The sequence below is a fragment of the Mesoplodon mirus genome (assembly GCF_964341445.2).
Source record: "Mesoplodon mirus genome assembly, chromosome: 16".
Classification (NCBI taxonomy): domain Eukaryota; kingdom Metazoa; phylum Chordata; class Mammalia; order Artiodactyla; family Ziphiidae; genus Mesoplodon; species Mesoplodon mirus.
The window spans coordinates 72,925,297-72,940,733 of NC_138992.1; the positions used below are offsets into that span (position 1 = coordinate 72,925,297).

General features: G+C 42.1%; 1 protein-coding gene across 8 annotated transcripts in view; it reads right to left on the minus strand.

Moving 5' to 3' along the window:
- Positions 1–15,437, minus strand: part of FAM110B (family with sequence similarity 110 member B) — a 130,858-nt gene that overhangs the window by 91,890 nt on the left and 23,531 nt on the right. For all 8 annotated transcript variants that reach the window (XM_082601349.1, XM_082601356.1, XM_082601354.1 and 5 more), the window contains exon 2: positions 5,305–5,400. The gene's annotated coding sequence lies outside the window, so the exon portion shown is untranslated. The remainder of the gene's footprint in view (positions 1–5,304; positions 5,401–15,437) is intronic.

The window sequence follows — 15,437 nt, forward strand, 5'->3', positions numbered from 1 at the left end:
TGGGGTGCTGAGCACTTTCAGTATGACTTAATGCACTAGTTACTTTCCGTAAATATTTTAATTACATGAAGAATACCTATATTAATAACAATAGAAAAACACATCTTTGCTGCATTCTTATAAATACATTAAATGGGGGCAACTGTCAAATGGTCTCAGTTTTCTCCCCTGTAAAATAAGGCGTTAAAGTTAAACCTGCAACATCTTAAACACTCCAGGGTTTCATATGGAAAATACAACACAGCTCTGAGTAAACAGCACAGACATCAGTGATGTCCTAGGGTTGATGGAGGCAGTGATGGCAGCTGTGCCACCTGATCCAGAGTGAGCAAGACCTGAAACTTAAAATTTAAGTGAGAAGTGTTGACTCCGTTAGTGTTGACTCCGTGCTTCCACTGCAGGGGGCCCGGGTTCGATGCCTGGTCGGGTAACTAAGATCCTGCAAGCTGTGCAGTATGACCGAAAAAAAAAAAAAATTAAAAAATAAAATTTAAGTGAGAAAAAGCTATGACACATTTATGTGTCATCAGCAATCACAGAAAGAAGAATGACACGCTTTTTCAATACAATCACCCTCCTAAAAGGACCTTTTGAAGATTAAGGAACAAAAATTGGGTGAGTTACTAGGTCAGAACAATCTAGAATTCATTGGGTCCCATACAGCCTGCATCTCAAACCCAGACAGTCCCTGTCTGTGTCATGTTTTGGTGATGCCTATCTGCTCAGACAGAGACCAAAGAAAGAAGTATCCTTTGAGATAAAATGCAAACTGCAGGGTGGACACAGGGGAGGAAAATCAAGATAATGACACTTGGTGGCCCTGAATGACAGTGAAAAAGAGAGAAAAGAAATGTCTGCTTTCCAATTCTAATTAACTTAGGAAACAAGTCAGAACACGTAGCCAAGAACAGTACTCATTGAAAAGAGACGTTACTAAAAAAATTTAAAAGACTATAAGCTGCACTCCTCCTTAAAATGGAACATCATCTTTATGAATGAAGTGTGCATCTTAAATTGGAAACATTTTCGGTCAATAAAATAAACAAATTTTCCTTCAGAGAAGGAAAGCCAAATTACACATTTGTGTACAAAAACCTGAAAAAGAGCTAAGTATTGTGTTTCTTTACAAAGTATCATATGTACCAATTAGAAACATTTAATGTAGATAACAGGCTTTGCAGAAGGTTAATCAGAGCCTAGGATTAGAGACCAAGTTGGAAAAAAATTTTTTAACATACTTGTACCTTTATGCCGTGAATACATGAGAGGTCTTTCAATTAAAATTAGCTTAATGATCTCAAAAAACCCTCAGAAACCAAAACCTACCATCAGATGTTTTTCTCCTTTAACTCAACAGTAAAACGAGGTAAAAATAAATAAATAAAAGTATGGTTGGATATTAATCAGGGAAATCCAGTCAAGGAAAATCTAAATTTATATTACAGAAATCAAAAAGACAGGACACTCAGTACTTGGAGAAAAAAAATTCAAAGTCTTAGGGTTTGAAGAACCGTATATAACTACATATTGAAATATACTCCTGCTTAAATGGTTTGCTTTTTGATGGTACTCAGGTCAGATCAATGCCAAAAGCAACTAAGGAGGCAAACTCAATGCGAGTTTAAACCAAATGTCACCTCTGGGGATTGTGTGTCTGCAGGGGAGAGACCCACTCATTTATGCCATTCAGAGCAGCAACTCAACTACTCCAAGATTTGTAGAAACTTTCATTAAGCACTGCTACAAATTTTGAGAAGTAGCTGTATTGTTTTTACTTGTTTATTCTCAGGACAAATCATAACCTATGTGCAACCATGTAACCAAGTCGAATTTTTTTTTTTTTTTTTTTTGCGGTACACGGGCCTCTCACTGTTGTGGCCTCTCCCGTTGTGGAGCACAGGCTCCAGATGTGCAGGCTCAGTGGCCATGGCTCACGGGCCCAGCCGCTCCGCGGCATGAGGGATCTTCCTGGACCGGGGCACGAACCCGTGTCCCCTGCATCGGCAGGCGGACTCTCAATCACTGCGCCACCAGGGAAGCCCCCAAGTCGAATTTTTTAAGTTGTGCAAATTTTGAAAAAAAAAACCAACCAACCAACCTAATCAAAGAGGTTAATGTGTGCTGTTGGGAAGCGCACTAAGTCACATCAGAAGTCACAGTGCGAGATCTCTATCGTAGGAATGAGCACTGCAGATAAAAGACTAAGTCTTGGTTTCAAAGAGAACATAAAACTTCTGCCTGAACCTGGGTCTCTACTGCTAAACACAATGGTTAGACTGTTCACTGCCACAAAGCAGTGATGCTAATAGCGCAGAATGTTTTCCTCCCAAGTTAGCTGAGAAAAGATAGAGCAAAGAACATTGACAGAACCCTCAGAGAGGTGGGTCTGAGTCAATATCAGGGATGCCCCACCACGGATCGGAACGGAGAGGCACATTGCTCCCTCCCCTGGGTGTGTCACGTATGGAGAGGGGCATCGATCAGAATACAAGTCAGCAGAGAAACGGCAGGGGTGGCATTACTGCTCCAGCCTCCTTACTGCTGGTAGCTGGACTTCTCATCAGGACCCCGGAAGAAGCCCAGGCCACTGCTCGGGAGCTGCCGAGAGAGAGAGCAGGGACTGACGGGGCCTCAGTCAAGGTCTTTCTCCTAAGCAGGCAGGAGGCGGGGGTAGGGGAGAGGGCAGATGGGGAAGGAGGGGGGTGGGGAGGGAGGGCAGAAAGAAAGAAGAGACAGTCTCCAGCCCACCAGCATCCTAAACTCAGGACAGGACACGTGCTAGTTCCACTGCATTCAGAAACACACAGAATATCACCCCCCCCCCCAACCACGGAAACGTCTCTATTTACAGTTTAAACTGTATCACAGTAACACTTGAGGTAAATTGGAAAGTCATCATATTCTCAGCATCCTAACAAAGCAGTTTCTGTGCTCCGATCAATCCCCTTGCCACTCCCAGCTTCACTGAGCAAGCCGATGTCAGGCACAGGTGCGAAGATAACAAGGCAGGTCTCCACCTCCAGAAGGGCTCAAAAACCTTTGCTTTCTGAGGTGACTCAGCGTCACCTGAATTATGTTCTCTTTTCTTTAAAAGATATTCTTAAGCCAAGTAATAGCACTTGTTTCAAGTGTACAGAAAGCAAACGTGTAAAACAAATGGTAAGCAATTCTCTAATACACCATGGCTCAATGTTTTTTGGGTTCAAAGTACAGGGAAAAGAATGTCAAAGTGTTTCCTACAAGCATCATTTAATTTAGATAGAGTAGAATCAAATGTTATTAGATTTCCATTGGCTTCCCTTTTTATAGTCTTGGAAGAACCATATAGCATGGCTGATAAAACATTAGTATTCTTCACATTTAAGAGTGATGGAAGAAAGGCACCATCTAAAGAGAGAAACCAAAACAACTACACGTATGTATCATGATCACAGGCAGGTGCTAATGGATTCTAATGCTATTCAACATCTATCATCTTCATTCTTAAGTTACTTTTAAAATTTCATATAAACCCCCAAAACACTGCCCTTTATTTTTATTTATTTATTTATTTATTTTTTGTGTGGTACGCGGGCCTCTCACTGTTGTGGCCTCCCCCGTTGTGGAGCACAGACTCCGGACGCGCAGGCTCAGCGGCCATGGCTCACGGGCCCAGCCGCTCCGCGGCATGTGGGATCCTCGCAGACCGGGGCACGAACCCGTGTCCCCTGCATCAGCAGGCGGACTCTCAACAACTGCGCCACCAGGGAAGCCCACTGCCCTTTATATTTAAAAGATAAGAATATTGCTAAGAATAAAAGGATTATGGGAGTATGTAACTCTTAACTACTCACTCCAATGGCCAATCACAACCAAAACATTTATGAATTAACTTTTGTGACCAAAGTGTAGACAATGGTCTAATAAACTAAGGTTGAGATTTTAGTTAATAACATAACTTGAGGGCTTCCCTGGTGGCGCAGTGGTTGAGAGTCCGCCTGCCGATGCAGGGGACACAGGTTTGTGCCCCGGTCCGGGAGGATCCCACGTGCCGTGGAGCAGCTGGGCCCGTGAGCCATGGCCGCTGAGCCTGCGCGTCCGGAGCCTGTGCTCCGCAACGCGAGAGGCCACAGCAGTGAGAGGCCCGCGTACCGCAAGAAAAAAAAAACACATAACTTGTTAATACATGCACTGCCTGGTTGACAAGCTGAACGGACAGCCGTTTGGGCCCACCTCTACCCTTAGATGTTCGCCACACTTGGGGTCACAACGTCTGCCCTGTTCTGATCACATCTGCTGACAATGTTGTTGCTCTTTTACCTTATCACTGAGGACTGCCACAGGCGGAGGGTGCTGTGCGCCCAGCACCGCCTATTTCACACGCACCCCCTCATTTAACGCTTATAGTAACCACGAGAGATAGATATTATCACGTCTGTTCTGCAGAAGCTGATAGAACAGGAGCTACTAACATCCTGATGTGGCAAGTGGAGAAACCGAGGCACGGACAGTGAACAGCTTTCCAGCATCACGTACCTGACACACGGCCCAGTCCAGACGCGGACCCAGAGCCTCCTGTCACCAAAGCCACCAGCCCCAGGGAGTCTGGCTGTGTCCCACCTATGAGAAGAGCTCCAACAGCAGGCAGGAAGGGGCAAGGGGTGGGTTGGCCAGAGCTGGACTCCCCCACACCCACAAGCCAACTCGTAAATCTGGCTGGGACCGTCCCCCCAAGTTTCCCCGGAAAAACTCACTGTAAGGAAAACATGCCTGCCTCAAAGCGGGCACAGCTCCACTGTCCCTGGAGCTTCTGAGCAGCGTGCAAGGTGTCCCAGGATAAAGAGTCCTGGTCTGCACGATACCCTATGTCCACCCAACGCGCATCCATCGCTTAGCTCCCACGGCCCACCAGGTGCCGGACCTCCCCAGGCTCTGAGTTATTGAGCAGAACAGGCCATGCATTTCAGCAGAAGTGCACGTGTTTCACAGCCCAGGGGGGGCGCTCTGGGGACAGCAAGGGGACAGGCGGAAGCCAGGCCAGCCTCAGCCAGGCCTGCAGGCACAGAGCTGGCAGGGACGGCCCTTTTCAGAGGTGGTCCCTCCCATTCCTTGAACAGTGACCCCGCAGGACAGACTCCACAAACGTTTGCTGAGTGAATACATGCAAATAAGGGGGAGGAGGGAGGGGGTACACAGGAGAGAAACGGTGGGAAAATGAGGGAGGGGGACAGCCGAATTCCGCTCAACAAATAACGGGTTGTTGTTACTTTATGATCATCAGATGTATACACGAATGTAATAATATACTTTTTAACATGTAATTACCTTTGATTTCCCTGTCAGGCCGTAGAGCCTTGTTAACTTCCAAGTGAAGACTCAGAAAGAACAGGAGAGGTGCCCTGGATGTCCAGTTGGAGATGGCTAAAATAAAAGAGCACAGAGTGTTATTATCATTCTGGAGAAGAGAAGTGATGAATTTTTCAAGTATCCTTAAAAAGAAACCGATTTTCACTGAGTAACAGGGACAGGGTATTTCCTAACATACCTGGGAAAAAACTGGGTCCAAAGCTTCTGTGCACTATAGCTGCTCTAGTAAACTTTAAACGATTCAGAGAGAAGACAAAAATCAATTATAAGGTAGGCTATGTGTGTGCATTTAATGGAAAACAACCAAACGAGCCTGTGGGCTGCCACTAGCCCGGAGACCCCGGCAAGCCTCCACCTCACTCCAAACTCCACATCCCCAGTGCAGCAGGGCATCCTGCCAATTCACAAAACCGTGCAGGAAATGATGCAGCCCCCTCACAAGCAACTGCACAACTGCAGTGGCAAAGAATATATTGTTTGTATTGCAGAAACTTTGTTCATGTTTGCAAGGGAATAAAATGTTACAAGTCAGCATTTTCCCTTATCATGTCCTCCAAATGCAGTTCCTACCCGAGCTCACAGAAACGTGCCTTGTTGTCCCGACTTTCTTTCTCCTGAAGCAAGGACAGCCCTGGGAGGTGACACTGCCCTACTTTTTGAGTATTTCATTTTTAGGAAGGAAATAATTAACATTGACTGGACACATACTCAGGTCCAGAAACAATGTGACTCCACTTTACAAAGGGGGCAAGAAACTGAGGTTTTTTGAAGAAGGTAGTGTCCCCAGGTCTGAGTGACACGTAGGTGTTCTCACTCTATTTGGAGATACTTGGATGAATCATGAAAGTGAATGTTACCTGGACATCTGGCAACTCAAGGAAAATATGTTGGAAAACTTAACGTGTTCTCCGCTAGCATCTGCTTTCATTGGATGCCACGAGCCCAGATAACAACATCTTTTTCTACTTCACAGTGCGAGCCAGCAGACAGGGATGGGAGTTGCTCTGACTGCAATAGTTATGTGTTTTGTTGAGATTTACTCATGTTTTGCATGGGTGTAGGAGTAACCAACAGTACAATTTTAAGGAGGCACTTGGGACTTCAACAGATGACGCCTGAGAACCCCTTCATTAAGGTCGTTGCCAGCTTCCCAACCATCATTAGCTCCTTTCTGGAGAGATGTGTAATGAACAGTGTGCCAGGAGTTTATGAGTAAGGCTGCAAATCTTGACCTAGATTTTGAATAGCTTCAAAAAAATAAAAAGCAAGCCTGAAAATGTCTATTTAAATAACAACTAAGACTGATATTTCCCACTCTCATGTTTAAAACTTTCAAAATAATCTACTTTCTCTTATTACCTAACAATGTCCAGCAAGAACATAAAGCCAGAATTCGTACTAAATTAAAATGAAATATAAACTCCAAGTTCTACGGCTCTTTTTGATTGTTTACTGCCTGCAATTTAAGATTGTATTTTATTTGCCTGCTGAAATATATGGCATTCCAGGAATTCAAATGAATAACATCATAGACATTTATAAGGACATTAATTTTAATCCAAAATATCTCTGGGCCCCATTTAAGTTGATTGTGACCCATAATAACAAAGTAAAAGTTTTGTATTTTACTACCTTGAAAACAGTACTTTTTGTTTTGTCCTAAAATTGTATGAAAAATTCCTTTTCATCTTTATCATTATTTTTGTCTTTTCCTTCTCATACTTTGGAAGAGACAAAGTAACAAAGCACTGAACTTTTACCCTAACAATTCAGAGACAGAAAAGTTACACAGTTATGATTGGGATGGGGAATAACACCATATATGAAGAACTTCAGGGCTGGAATTATCTTCAAAGTTGTCATGTGACCTCAAAGCCATCCTAATAGAAATAATTCATAGCACATATTCTTTCAGTTGACTCATTTCAGAGCTGAAATGAAATGAAACCCCAGAGTGGTCAAGTGACCTCTCCAAAATCACACAGCGAAGCTGGTCCTAGATCTCAGATCTGCTGGGTGCCAATCCAGTGCTCTATTAGATCATAGTTTCCATATATAACTTCTTAAGAGCTCATAATTTCATCTATCTTTCTACACATCCATTATCCTACACAGCATGGACCTCCCTTGATGAACCAACTCAACTTTATATTAATACAAGATGTGGCTCAAAATGATCAAGAAATTACCCTGCCTTTGGCTCTATGGATACAGCTAGGTTAAACCATTAAGGCCCATGAGAAATCTGAAACCAAATTTGGGATTCTCTCAGGATATCTAACCTAGAAACATCTACTCTACAAATAGATTTACCCCATCTTATTCATAGCCAAATCATAATCATAGCTTTGCTACATGTTTTCAAGTGGATTTTATAGATAGCTCTCAAGCAAAATGTAGGTATTCTACAGCTTACATTAGCAGTTTCTAAAGTAAGGATTTCAAGATAATTTACTATTAGATCCATCAGTTTAGACAGACTCTTATTCTCTAAAACTCTGGAATCATTCAGGAGCCCTGAATTTACCCAGATCAGCAGCTTATCATCACCAACAGTCACTTGTTGACTCCCCAATAATTTACAGTGTACAGTGGTAGGTGCAAGGGAACCAAAAAGCATGGAAGGATGTCCTTGCCTACTACAGGCTGCCGACTGTGGTCAATTAAGGGGCCTTCACAGTGTCACGGGAGTCAAGGCTTACACATGATGGAAGCACACGTGTGAGAATACGTTTAGAGAGGCAGTTAGTACCTTCACATGTGGTTTTCCCAGAGATTATGAGTTGACAGAATCAGTAAAAAGTACATGTAGCAAAGCAGGCAAGAGAAATTAAAATAGGCCAACAGATGACAAGAGATTTCCCTCTACACGCCCAAAAGAAGAAAGAAAAATGGTGCAGGAAACAAAATATCCATTAAAAAGATTCCTTTCCTGAAAATATGTCAGCAACAAAATACCTCTCTTACAATTTTTCGTATTAACTCATTAATGGTATTAAAACTCAGTGCCCAAAAACGACGTCATAAAAAAAAGACAATCTAAATGAACACTTTCAACAAAGAAAACAAACAAATGCCAAGTAAGCACAAGGGCTCATCAACATAATTAGTCAGTAGGGAAATGCAAAAAAAACCTTAATGAGGTACCACTGTATACGTAGTAGAATGGCTAAATTTAAAAGGGCAAAAACATCAGGTGATGGCATGGATCTGGAGCAACTGGGAGCCTCATTATAATGCTGGTGGAAAATTCAAAATGTTGCAGGCACTTTGAAAAATAATTTGGCAGTTTCTTGTAAAGTTAAACATACACTTACCATATGATCCAGCAACTCCACTCCTAGGTGTTTACCCAAGAGAAATGTAAAGATACAAATTCCACTCAAAGACTTGTACAAGAATGTTCACAGGAGTCTTATTTATAATGCCGCAAACTTGGAAGAACTAAAATGTCCATCGACTGGTGAATGGCTAAACAAATTGTGGTGTATGGCACAGGGGCTGTACTTAGTAATACAAATATTACTGAACTACTGATGATACAACAAATAAGTGAATCTCAAAAACATTATACTATGGGAAAGAAGCCAAACGCAAAAGACTAAATACATAAATCCACTTATAGGTAATTTTAGAGAAGGCAAACTATAGCACTAGAAAGCAGATCAATTGTTGCCAGGGGTCAGGGTGGCAGTAAAGGCTGACTGCAAAGAGGCATAACAGACCACACTGGGGAATGGAAAGGTTCTATTTCATGACTGTAGTGGTGAGCAATGACTGTGCTTCTTTGTGAAAATTCACTGAATTATTCATTAAAATTAGTTAACTTAATGCATTATATACCTCAACAAAACTGATTAAAAACAAACAAAATGAAATTCAGTGCCACCATCATTTAATTTGAAAATCATTAACTTTATCAATAAGATCTGAAACTCCTTCAGTATCTTCAAATACTTAACCAGGATTAGAGCAATCGGTGATGGCTAAGTAACTGGACACCACCAAGAGAGAAAAGGAAAAACCGAGAGTCAATAATACTGCTTACAGGAAAACTAAACTATCCCCTTGTTCTACAACTTCCTACAACCTCTTGGTTGTGGACTTTTAATAGATTCCCAAAAAGTGGCCTTATAACGATTAGTCTAAGATAAACCTCCTCAATGTAAAAGGATAACTTTCTTAAAACGACTGATGATCCATGGAGGGTATAAGAGATAGAAGAACAACCAAGAAATGTGTAGAAAAAAAACAAGTGTGGAAACTTAAATAAATGTGGGCCAGATTATAAATCAACTCTAAAACTATTCTTTAAAGCTCTTTGATACATTAATTGGGAAATACTTCTTAAACATCTACAAGACTATCTCCTAGTGCACTGGACATGCTTAGATATGATGTAAATAAAGATATAAAACAGGCTTATCACAATTACAGCTAATCCGAGGTTTAAAATGACTAAAATGTTATATAAAAGAATCATGACCCCAAACGTGTGACAATGGAAAAATTTCCTAATACTAATGTCAAATATAAGTCCAAAAAACCCAAATCGCATTCATTCAACAACTATTTCCTGAAGGGCTACCATGTATTAGTCACTAAGCTAGATGGAAAAAGGCACCAGGATTAAGTAGGAAAGAGCCCTTGACCTTACAAAGTTCATCATCCAAAAAATGTAAGTAATGCACTCCACGGAAGTTATGAACTAATCAGTCTGGAAAAGACCTACCAGTTTATTTTTCAGCTCTTAGCTACAGCATAAATACTAGTGAAGTTACAGGCTGAACGAAGAGAAGTATTGAATTCAGTGCAAATATACACAAGTACTACTCTGCTCTAAACTGGTTGGCTGGTGTAGGGGTGTGGGTAATGTTCTATTGTGCTCTGGACGTACTCCTCACAAGCCCCCTTCCGAAGGCCAGCTTAGGTGCCTGAATCTTCTGTAGTGTTGCCACCCACCCCAGAACCCCGCCACATGTCTAAGACGATGCCTGAGCCTGGAACTACCCAGTACCCATGACACAATCCAGGCTGGTAAGAGTGTTGAGGACTCCCAGACCTCGACAACTGAGGCTCAAACAGTTAGGGAGGGGACCTAGAAATATTTCAATTAACTGAGGAAGTGCCTGGTGGGGGGGATGGGTGGAAGGTAGACCGTCCTATAGGAGAAGAGACATCATTCTGAGTGGCAGGAGTTACAGAGGCAAATGTGGTTCATGATCAAAGCATTCCAGCCTTGAACAACCTCAAATCTGAACAGAGTGCCTCCTAAGGTAGGGAGACCCGGCAGCAGCAAGTTTGCTGAACTGAAAATGTAGCCACACTCTCGTCCTCATATTTCATCATAATGAGGCACCTGGATCGTTATCAGCACCTCCCAACCCGTCTCCCAAAGCCCAGATGGTCAGCCTTCCACGTGGCAGCAAAAATGATCTTTTTATATCGGATTATGACCATGCCCTGCCATCCTCCCACCCCTGCCCACTCCCTCAATGGCTCTCCATCACCCCTGCTCAGCCTCAGCAGCTCAGACCATCCCTCCTTCGAGAAGCATCTCCTTGACCTCTCCATGCTTTCACCACTTTGTCCTCTCCATGGCCATGGTGCCTCACCCAACTGCATGCAAACATTCACCCCAGGTAGAAAGATTAGTCAAGGCTGTATCTCCTTGATAAACCATAAACCCCACCTGGTTATCTCAATCCCTAAGACTTAAACCCTAGGCTCCCAGGATGTGGCACTTCATAGATATTTCTGAATGAGTCAGCGATTCTAAGGTAATCCAGTTCTGCATGTCCTGTCTGATCTTATACCCATTGGCAGCGCGTCAATGTGGGTTATTCCGCTGGTATAGAATAAGTCAGGGCCAATGTTCCATCATCTTGAGGCTACAGAAGATGGAGATGGGCACCTCTCTAAGGAGTCCAGGCAGCCTTAGTTGGGATACAACAGTGGAACCAAAGTGATTACCTGACGGATTCTCTTGAGTATTCTTCCATTGGCTGGGTTCAATCCTGCTTTCACACCTTCAGTAACCATGTGTCCTTGAGTAAGTAAACCTCTCAAAGCCCAGATTTCCTGGTCTGAAAATGGAGATAACTATGGCCCTTACCTCAAAGGGTCACTGCAAAGATTAAATGCCAGTGTATTACAGAGCAGTTAACAAAGGAATCAGTACATGGCGCTCACCTCACTAAATGGGGGCTGATCGCTAAGCAACCTCTTTCTGCCCACTTTTCGTCAACAATGGAAATAATACCTACTTCGGAGTAAGGTGTTTCAGCAAAAATGTGTAAAAACGCCAGGCACAGAGGAGTCAGTTGATTATGAATCACTGATTTTGAAACATTCTAGAAATTTACCTTTTACTTCCAAAAAGGCAGGGTTATACAACTAGAGACATCTTCTTGAGGTTCAAACTAAAAAGACCACAATCACCTCACTATCATGCTCTTCACATGCTGTGAATTCACCTTGAAAAGAGGCCTTTTATGTGCTCCAATAATTCATTTATTTGGACTGAGTTGAAACAGATCCTCTATTTTTCTAGGCTTTTTTTTTTTTTTAAAAGAAGTATACTGAAAAGTTTCATTAAATTCACTCAGACGTATCCCATCACTTTTGTTCATTGATTCTTTAGACACAATAACACTTAGCAAACCCACATATATCCAAGACAGAAATTTCTGAAGAATGTCATAATGGAAAAACCTGTAAAACACTTACGTCAGTGCCATGATTTTTTTATTTTCAAGGATAAATGCACCTGGTTCTAAATAATACATTTTTAAAAAAGAGTGTTGCACACCTCAAATGTTCATTTTTAACACTCTTCAAAATGGGACTCTGACACACAGCTTATTATACAAATACATGGTTTATTTTTAAATTTTGGATTATATTGTACATACTGGGTTTTTAATTTTATTTATTTTTGGCTGTGTTGGGTCTTCGTTGCTGCGTGCGGGCTTTCTCTAGTTGCAGCAAGCAGGGTCTACTCTTCATTGCAGTGCACAGGCTTTCCATTGCAGTGGCTTCTCTTTGTTGCAGAGCACAGGCTCTAGGCGCGTGGGCTTCAGTAGTTGTGGCACGTGGGCTCAGCAGTTGTGGCTCGAGGGCTCTAGAGTGCAGGCTCAGTAGTTGTGGAGCACGGGCTTAGTTGCTCCGTGGCACATGGGATCTTCCTGGGCCAGGGCTTGAACCCGTGTCCCCTGCATTGGCAGGCGGACTCTTAAGCACTGCACCACCAGAGAAGCACCAAATACATGTTTTTAAACCTAGTATGGTATTAACTGGTTACAACCCGATTACGAGTATTGTCATTTTCCAGGGTTTTAATGATTCTGAGTCAGTAGCTGGAAATAATATCTCATTTAGAAAAGATTAGTAAAATAACAAAGCAAACAGAGTTTATAGTGGTTCCTGACTAAACACCAGCAGCAGCTGGGTGGGACTGTTATTTAGATGCAGGAACCTGAACGTAAACAAGAGTGATCTTGCCATACTCTGTGGGACTAGTATAGAACAAAGGAGCTTCCTTCCTTAAACATTTTCAAACTTGCACAACACCAGAGATTTCCTAAATCCAAACTATATTAAGAGAGATTTTCTGTTTGGTCAGCACGGTTCTTCCAAAGTCACTGTACTTCTCATACCATTTACAGAAACAAACTCAAATTGGATTAAAGACCTAAATGCAAGACCGGACACCATAAAACTCCTGGAAGAAACTCTAAGCAGCACACTCACTGACATGAGTTGTAGCAATACGTTTTGATCTGTCTCCTTGGGCAAAGGAAACAAAAGCAAAACTAAACAAATGAGACCTAATCAAATTTAAAAGCTTTTGCATAGCAAAGGAAACCACCAAAAAAACAAAAAAGACAACTTCCTGAATGGGAGATAATATTTGCAAATGATAGTCTGATAAGGGGTTAATATCCAAAATATATAAATAGCTCATACAACTCAATATCAAAATAACAGACAACCCAATTAAACAGTGGGTAGAGGATGTGAATAAACATTTTTCCAAAGAAGACATACAGATGGTCAACAGGTACATGAAAAGGTGCTCAACAGCACTGATCAACAGGGAAAGACAAAGCAAAACCACAATGAGATACCACCTCACACCTGTCAGAGTGGCTACCATCAAACAGACCATAAATAACAAATGTTGGTGAGGATGTGGAAAAAAGGGAACCCTTGTGCACTGCTGGTGGGAATGTAAACTGGTGCAGCCATTATGGAAAACAGTATGGAGGTTGCTCAAAAAACTAAAAAAGCAAAGTTACTATTCTTCTTTACCCAGCAGACACCATTGTACAAAACATGTATTTTCTAGTTACTCAAATTTTTATGTGCAAAATCCCTTACTAACCTACATTATGAAAAATATTTCTTTCAAGAAAAAAAACATAGGAATAAGGAACTCATTACAACCTAAGGCAGAAAGCATTTATCTTATCTGGAGGCTGATCTTTGATTTTTTTTTCAATTTTTCTATTGTGCTAAATACATATAATACAAAATTTACCATCTTAACCATTTTTTTTTTTTTTTTTTTTTTTGCAGTATGCCGGACTCTCACTGCTGTGGCCTCTCCCGTTGCGGAGCACAGGCACCGGACGCGCAGGCTCAGCGGCCATGGCTCACGGGCCCAGCCACTCCGTGGCATGTGGGATATTCCCGGACCAGGGCATGAACCCGAGTCCCCTGCATCGGCAGGCGGACTCTCAACCACTGCGCCACCAGGGAAGCCCAACCATTTTTAAGTGTACAGTTCAGTGGTATTAAATACATCACAGTGCTATACAACTATCACCACCATCCATTTCCAGAACACTTTTTTTTTTTTTTTGCTGTACGCGGGCCTCTCACTGTTGTGGCCTCTCCCATTGTGGAGCACAGGCTCCGGACGTGCAGGCCCAGCGGCCATGGCTTACGGACCCAGCCGCTCCGTGGCACGTGGGACCTTCCCGGACCAGGGCACGAACCCACGTCCCCTGCATCAGCAGGCGGACTCTCAACCACTGCGCCACCAGGGAAGCCCTCCAGAACACTTTTTATCTTGCAGAACTGAAACTCTAGACCCATTAAACAATAACTCCCCATTCCCCCTCCCCCAGCCCCTGGCAGCCACCATTCTAATTTCTGTCTCCATGAATTTGCCTAAGTATTTCATATTAGTGGAATCATATGGTATGTCTTTTTGTGACTGGCTTATTTCACTTAGCATAAAGTCTTCAAAGTTCATCCATGTTGTAGCATGGGTCAGAATTTCTTTCCTTTTTAAGGTTAAATATTATTGCATCATGTGTATCGACCACATTTTGATTAGTCATTCATCCTTTGGTGGACACTTGAGTTGCCTCCATATTTTAGCTATTGTGAATAATGCTGCTATGAATGTGGGTGTACAAATATTTCTTCAAGACCCTGCTTTAGATTCTTTTGGGTATATACCCAGCAGTGGCATTACTGGGTCATATGATAATTCTACTTCTATAAATTATATTTTTTAAATGACTATCTATTAAATAAGTCACTATGTTCCTTGAAAAACAAAAATAGAAATTATGTAATATTATTTAATAACCCTAGAATATCTTGCCAAGAAATTTTGTCAACAAATTTCTGTTTTTCTGCTATGATTATAAACTGGCAATTTTCCATCCTCCTGGGCATCTCTAAATACCAAATAAGAGAGAGCGTTGATGAGATTAAAGTCTCCTCTTTTTTTTTTTCTTAAAATATTAGTCTCCATAGTATAGTCAATGTTGGACTATAGGGGCTCCAAGTATCACTTAAGCTGTTTGAAAGACAGCTTATGCTCATTGAGCACATGAGCACAGCTTTCCTACATTATTTTTTGGTCCTCAAGAGAACAAACCTGTTTCACAACCCTGAGGTTTGGGGCTCTCCTGTCTAGGTGAGAAATGTAACTGGTGTCCCCTTCAAGTGCTTTCCAGAGCAGGTGGCAATGATTTCAAGCCGAAGATTCTCTACTTTTAGCTTTCTCTAAAAACAAAGCTATTCATCTCATTAACAAGCAAGTGGAGAACAGTGTCAACATCAGCACTGGT